The sequence below is a fragment of the Jaculus jaculus genome, chromosome 3 (genome assembly GCF_020740685.1).
Source record: "Jaculus jaculus isolate mJacJac1 chromosome 3, mJacJac1.mat.Y.cur, whole genome shotgun sequence".
In the NCBI taxonomy this organism is placed as follows: Eukaryota; Metazoa; Chordata; class Mammalia; order Rodentia; family Dipodidae; genus Jaculus; species Jaculus jaculus.
In genome coordinates, this window is record NC_059104.1 from 76017920 (window position 1) to 76025840 (window position 7921).

The 7921-nt window shown below is 45.9% G+C and overlaps 1 pseudogene; it reads left to right on the forward strand.

The window, feature by feature from the left end:
* The first annotated feature begins 6212 nt into the window (after positions 1 to 6212).
* Positions 6213 to 7290, forward strand: LOC101612395 (annotated as a pseudogene).
* The last annotated feature ends 631 nt before the right edge of the window (positions 7291 to 7921 follow it).

Sequence of the window (7921 nt, forward strand, 5' to 3'; positions counted from 1 at the left end):
TTTTGTGTTAGGGTGATTTCTGGCAAGGCATTTCCTGCATCATTTGGAGGCCCTAGGAAGATCCCCTTGCCAAGACCCCTGCATTGGTCAAGGGGCTGCCACTCCCTGACTCCAAAGCCCACCTGAGATACCTGGAACTAGGAAGTGTGCATCCCCAGTGGTATTCTGGGGTCCCTTTCCAGGCAGCCCAAGAGGAATGCCGGGCCCTGGACCAGACATTCAGGTGGAAGATGCGACCAGGGCAGACATCCAGACAAGGTAAGGGCCTCCAGGGGTAGCTAAGTATTGGGAGCTGACCTGACCTTGATTGCCCCACGGGAGACTGCATCCAAAGCCTCCATACTATACCGAGGTGGCACTGGTCTCCTTAGCCGATCAGGTTGGAAGCCTCAAGCTGTACCAAGGTCAGGATCGAACAGGAATTTAAAATGGGAATGTATAACTTCAGAATGAATGGTGAATGAGTGTGTGAATGGTTGCAATGGTCCCATGACCCTGCAGCTATAGGATCTGATTGGACTCTAACCTGCGGTTCTACTGGAAGCCATTTCAACTCAGTGGACATTCACTCTTCCATAATAGAGGGGTTGACCAGGTACAGGGTTTATATGTGTGGCCCTATGGTAAGGCTTCCTAAAGTACCCTGGGGGGGGGGTCACCAGGCAGGCATCTGCTTAAGGGAGAGATTCATTTTCTCCACCCCACCCCATTGTATGCTCAGCACATATAAAATCCCCTTTAGAAAATCTCCTGCTTCATCCCACAATGGGCTCAACATACTTCATGTCAGCTCCCCTCCTCCCCCTATTGGTCCTGTGCACCATGTTTGATAATTTCAAGCAGGGATTTTCTGATGACTATGGAATCAAAATGAAACCTAAACTGAGGACTCTATGCAAAGTTGACTGGCCCACATTCTATGTCTGATGGCCATCAGATGAAAAGTTGGACCTAGCCCTCAATAGTAGGATTGGAGAAATTTTCATGGGAATACCAGATCATCCCAACCATTTCCATGGTATATGCTGGCCAGGGATCCCCCCGGATGGCTCCATTATCAAACCCAAGAACCCTCACATCAAGCTGTCTTGGTCATAAGAAGTTCCAAACCTGAGCCTACGAAACCAAATCCAGCACTCCTAGCTACAACAGAGGAGAGCACTATGTTAACACCATACCAACTACAGCCTCCCAGAGACCCAAGCTGAACAGCCACTCCTACTGACCAGCCAGTTCCTCTTATCTCCCTCCTTGATGGCCAGGGACCAGCCCCAACAGTAGCAGTCTTGACTCACTATTTAACAATCTCTCCAGGATCAGTAACTACATGGGGCTGCTCCCCAGCCTCTGGCCAACTAAAATCCAGAGAAGAATCCATGCCCCTCTGTGGGAGATGCCAGGTCCTCCATTCCTGCAAGACAACAGTGCATATGTCACCTGGCCAGCAACTCCCATCTATCAGTCCTTCACCACCACTGACCTCTTGAAGTAGCAGAAGCACAACTCAACCTACTAAGTAAAGCCCCAGGCCATGACAGGCTTGCTGTTCTTCATTAAGGGGACCCACAGGCCAACCTCAGACAACTGCTGCCCACTTCTCATCACACTCTTTAACTACACAGGCTCCAGCTGGGACAATGAATCCAGAGGGCTTTGCAAACAATGCCTTGCCTAATGTCCAGCTGAACTAGGACCCAAATACAGATACTGGGGCCCAGTCTCTTAACTGCATGAAGCAAGCTATTTTTTTGAAGGGGCCAGAGCAGGAACATGGAATGGCAAAAACCTGACATGAGTGAGCAAAGTGAACCAAGGAGAATGAGAGTCCCCTATCCAGTTTTATGAGAGACTTTGTGATGCAAATATGCCCCATTTGATCCAGAGGCACCAAAAACAGATCAACAGTGAATACAGCCTTCATAACTCAATTAGTCTATAATGTGAGATGCAAGTTGCAGTGCCTGGAAGGGTATGTGGGAAAGAATATAAGAGAATTTCTTTTTTTTTTAATTTAATTTAATTTAATTTAATTTTTTATCTTTTCACAATTTTTATTAACATTTTCAACGATTATAAAAAATAAGTTAATTTCTTAAAATCACTTCCAAAGTAGGTGCCAACAGAGAGGCTGCTGCCAGGAAGGAAAAAGACAAGAGAAAGAAGAGCTCCAGTGCTCACAGTTGCCATGAAGGAAGCCATGGACCCCTGCAGATCCAGGACAGAAACAAGAGGAAGAGGGTAACACCCCCACTTAGACAAAGACCAATGTGCTCACTGTAAGAAAAGAGGCTATTGGAAGAACAAATGCTCAGGATGGGATAAAGGAGATAGTGAGCTCAGGAAAAGACCCCAGAAAAGAGACACATTCAAATCTGCAGTAGTCACAGCTTCCCAGCAGACGCAGGCCCCTAACACCAACAGCCCTGACTGGGATTCTGAATCAGACTGAGAATAACCAGGATCACTTGTGATTGGCCCCCAAGAACACATGGTCAGAAATAATCCTGGAGGACAAACTATGGAGTTCATTTTGGATACTAGCACAGCTATCTCCACTGTGATCACTCCCACTAGAAGACTCAACAAAGACTCCATCCCCATAGTAGAAACAACAGGGACCTCCAAGAAATATCAGTTCTGCAAACCACAAAAGTCAGTAGGAAGTCACTGGGTCCGTCATTGATTCCCATATGTGCCCAAGGCTCTGAGACCTCTACTAGGAAGAGAATTACTTTATAAACTGGACACTACAGTGACTGTGGACTTGGGTCTCACAACTAGCTCTGTCCCCCTGCCTGTACTGATGCTGGAAGTTCACCCAAAAGAGGAATGGAGGCTTCGCCAGGAGACAACAAATGAAAAGATTCAGGATACCACAAATACTAATGGCCCATTAATGAATGAAGGTGAAGAGCTGATAGACAAGAGTTTCTGGCTGGGTGATGTATGCACTGTTGTCTCACAGGAGAGTAGGGCCTGGCATCTCCAGCAGAGAGGCACAGATTCTTCCCTTGGTTTTAGTTGGCCAGAGGCAGGGGAGCAGTCCCATATAGTTCCCAATTTTTGTGGGACTGTTAGGTAGTGAATCGGGACTGGTACTGTTGGGGCTGGCTCATGTGTTTCCCCAAGTCTGGGACATATGAAGAGGGATTAGTCTTACCAAGGGCCACCCACCAGTGGTGGTGGCACTAAAACCAGGTGTCACCCAGGAGAGGCAGAAACAATACGCAATTTCCCTGGAAGCCAACTTGGGATAGTCCTTCACATCAAAAGACTCAAGGATAAGGAATGCATACAAGAAATCAAATCTCCATGAAACATGTCCTTGCTTTTCTCTTAGTGAAAAAGGCAGAGGCCAGTGACTATTGCCTAGTTCAAGAACCTCTATAAGGTTAATGATGCTGTTGAGACCCTGTACCTGTGGTCCCCAATCCATATACCCTTGCTGAGTCTGATACCCCCCAATGGCCACTGTCTTCATGTGCCTGGACTTGGATGCCTTCTTATGCCTTAAGTTAACAGAAATAAGCCAGCCCCAGTTTGCCTTTGCGTTGGAAGACCCTGGGAATGGTTCAAGGGGGCAATTGACATGGACTCAGCTGTCCCAAGGCTTCAAAACGTCCCCTGATATTTTTGTGGAGGCACTAGCAAAGGACTTAGAAAACTGTCAACCTGTGGAGTGCCCCACCTGCTAGCAGCTTCCACCAGAGAAGTCTGCAAGAAGGGCCGTGAAGAGCTGCTGCTTTTCCTACAAGAGGCAGGACATAAGGTCTCTAAGAAGGCAGCTCATCTTTCAGGAAGAGATTGCCTACTTGGGGTATCATCTCAGAGTGGGACAGAGGAGACTAGGGAAGGATGAAAACGAGTGATCATCTCTACCCCACTCCAAAACTAAGAAACAACTCAGAGGGGTCCTGGGGGCAAATGGGTTCTGCCAACTCTGGATCCCAGAATTTTCTGCACAGTGCCCTCCAAGGGTCTGTGACACACCCACTGAGGTGGGAAGAAGAAGAAGATGACTTTGAGCAACTCAAGAAAAGACTACGTGAGGCCCTTGCATTGGCTGTCTCAGCCATCATTTACCCCTTTTCCTTCTACATATATAAAAATGGCAGAATTGTGTTGGGGTCCTAACCCAGTGACTAGGACCATACCTGTCCAAAAGACCAGACCCAGCAACTTTGGAATGGCTCCCTTGCCTCTGGGCACTGGCAGCCATGGTAGTACTGGTGCAAGAAGCAGATACACTAACTTTGAAACAGAACATCACTGTCAAAGTACTACACCAAGTCACCTCTTTGTTAAACAGGACAGCCAGCCACTGGATGACTGGAGAACAAGTGGGTTGATAACAGGCCATGCTAGGAGAAAACCCCCAAGTGCAGGTGGAAGCCACTCCAGCCCTAAACCCAGCCACACACCTGCCAGAAGAGGAGGGAGCGCCCTCCACACTTGTAAAGAGGTCACGAAGGAGATCTCCTCCTGACCAGACTTAAAGGAAAGGCCACTTCATATATGGAATTCTACTGACCGGAACCAAAGCCTGCAATTGTGGGAATACTGTACTGGGCATGCTGCAGACCAGGTCATAAAGGAGGGTCAGCTACCCAATCACTGGTCTGCCCAAAAGGCAGAGCTCCATGCATCAATGAAAGCACTTTCCCTCACACAGGGAAAGCAAGTTACCATTTATGCAGACTCACGTATGCCTTCACTACCCTACACATTCATGGAGCAATATAACGAGAAAGGGGACTGCTTCCCTCAGGGGTCAAAGAAATCAAAAAGAGTGACTAAATCCAGTTCTTAAAAGCTTTCTGGGCCCAGCCTAGAGCAGACCTGGATGACAATTGCAGACTCTCAAACTCCTCTATGGCTAAAGCTATCAAAAAAAAAAAAAAAAAAAAAAGGCTGGAGAGATGGCTTAGCGGTTAAGCGCTTGCCTGTGGAGCCTAAGGACCACGGTTCCAGGCTTGATTCCCCAGGACCCACATTAGCCAGATGCACAAGGGGGCGCATGCGTCTGGAGTTCATTTGCAGTGGCTGGAGGCCCTGGCGCACCCATTCTCCCTCTCCCTCTCCCTCCCCCCCCTCTCTCTTTCTCTCTCTCTGTCACTCTCAAATAAATAAATAAATAATTTTATTTTAAAAAAGGAAAGACCCAATACTCAGTCTGGTTCAGGACAATTTTATCCTGATGCACCCCTACTTAAATGCTGGCCCTAATAAATGCCAGTCATGAACTGCTTAGCTGAGCCAATCCCTCCTTGGGTAAGGATTGTTGGTTACGTCTTAGGGCCAGCCAGGTCTCTTACATTGGGGTGGGTATAGCTAATACAACAGAAGAGACTTGCTTAACTAGGCCACCAATCCAAGTTATAGGACAGTTTCAAGGTGTTGGAACAAGAAAAAACTGAATTAGGCTGGCTGCCAAGATGGTGACCACAAAGAGAACATATTTTGCCTGCCCCAAAGGTATCCATTCTTATTATCCAGGAGAAAACTATAAGCTAGTATTTCTGGCCCTCAACTTGGATGTGTTTCCAGGAGATGAAGTCTGTCATTACCTACAAACCAGGGAGACAAGACAGAAAAGAGTCCCAGTTCTCTTGCCTATTTTGTTAGGATTTATCCTGGTAGGAACTACAGCCGCTAGTGCCACTGCAGTAGGCCTCCAACAAGTACAGTGCAGTCAACTCTCTAGCCAGATACAGGATAAGCTGTCCACTGTCCAACAGAGCATAGTCACTCTCCAGAACCAAATAGACTTTCTGGAAGTGACGGTTCTACAGAATTGGAAAGAACTCAATCTGATTACTGCAGGAAGAGGGAATATGAGTGTTCTTTGGCGAAGAACGTTGCTTTTATGCCAATCAATCAATCAATCAGGGTTAGTAAGAAAAAAATGAGCCCCTCAGGAAGTCGGGTCTCCGCCTCCTCCCCCACCCCGCCTGCTCAGCCCGGCAGCCTCAGCAGTGCTCCTGCCCCTCCGCCACCTCCCCTGCAGCCTCTTCCCCGCCGGCGGCGTTGGCGGGGAGGGGGCAGTAGTTGTAGACGCAGCCCCTGCTCAGAGAGGGTGAAGGAGGATAAGATACTGGACAAAAGTAGATGCCTGCCTCATGGTACAGTCTTCCTTTGGGGAAAGTTCATGCTGAAAAACTGAAGCAACTAGTGGGTGAATATGATTAAATTTCTCTACCAAGCTGTCTGATAAAGAAAAACCCTTTTTGTCACCCTAATGAAGCATTCAAACAAGTCTTGTGACTCTTTTCAAGATGAACTTGAAAATTAAAGCACAGAAAGCCAGAGGCCTAGAGCCAGAGACTTCTTTCAGAAGGATGAGAGAGGACTATTTAAGAAATGGTAGGTACAGGGCTGGAGAGATGGCTTAGCGGTTAAGCGCTTGCCTGTGAAGCCTAAGGACCCCGGTTCGAGGCTCGGTTCCCCAGGTCCCACGTTAGCCAGATGCACAAGGGGGTGCACGCGTCTGGAGTTCATTTACAGTGGCTGAAAGCCCTGGCTCGCCCATTCTCTCTCTCTCCCTCTATCTGTCTTTCTGTCTGTCTGTCACTCTCAAATAAATAAATAAAAAATGAACAAAAAGTATTAAAAAAAAAAAAATGGTAGGTACAGAGAAAAGGCTGATTCCAGACCCAGGTATAGAATGTTTGACCCAGGTTTTTCATCTGGAACTATCCAGACCCATCCAAGATCATGCAGTATTTCACAAAACATAGAGAACCGGTTCCCAGCTCACGACAGCAAGCTATCACTAGACTCTCTGGGTTACTGTCAGTTTAGCAGGGACTATTTCTCAGAAAAAACAGTGCCCCTGAACTTTAGTCAGCAAGAATATAATTGTGGCTCATACAGCCTAGAGTTTGGAGTTCACAAACACCTCTGCTCAGGTTACAGCGACAGCGACTCTCATGCCAGTCATAAACATAGCATCCAAAAAGGAAAAAGCACCTAGAAGAAGACAGAGAAAGAACTCAGAAAGAAAGACCCAAGCATGAGAGATAAAGAAGTTCTGAGGAAGTGGATTTAAACAAACAAAAGAGCATCCAAAGAAAGAAACCGAAGGGAGAAACAGAAACTGAACCAGTCAGTACAGAAAAACTTAAGACTGGAAAAGAGAGAAAAAAACCGAGATGAAGCCTCTAAGAGAGAGGACGGCAAGCGCAGAAAGGAGAAGAAGGAACAGGGCAAAGAAAGAAATGCTCTGGGACCAGTCTATCCTTGGATTTTGAAACTCTTCAATTGGTTCTCCTGGGATTAAATTGAAAAATATTTGAGGAGCGTGGTTTCATGATACTCATGCCACTTATCCTATGTCAAGAGGTACTTTAATTTCTGACAGTGAGCACAAAGTATTTAGTTTGCTTGTTTTCCAATATGAAAATTACATTTTCTAAAAGCGTCATTACATCTTTCTTACTTATAATATCCCTTTATGAGAGTGGTGCTGCTTTTTGTTAAATTGCTGTGATGGAGTTATTTTCCCTTGGGAGACCCATTTATTTTAAATTGGAGGATTAACACTTTGCAGAATCTTTGTTTTGGTTGGGTTTGTTTTAGTTTTGTGTCAGGTATTTTTATGCTCACTGGTTTTCTATGAAGCAATTTAGACTTCGTTAGATCTAACTTGCAGTGTTGAGTGAAATACATTATAATAATAAGCTTATCTTACATACAGTTCCAAAAGTTTCAGCATCTTCACACAAATTCAGTTTCTAATCTGGGAATGTTTATAATAAAGTTCTAATTTCTGAAAAAAAAAAAAAAGAAAAAATGATAGACAATGTTAGAAAAAATTAAGGCTAGGAGCAACAACAACAACAGAGCTTATCCAGAGCTTGGTCCTATGTTTATTAGCTCTATTTGTCCTGTGCCTCAAAAGTGTCCTCTTCCTTGCAATATT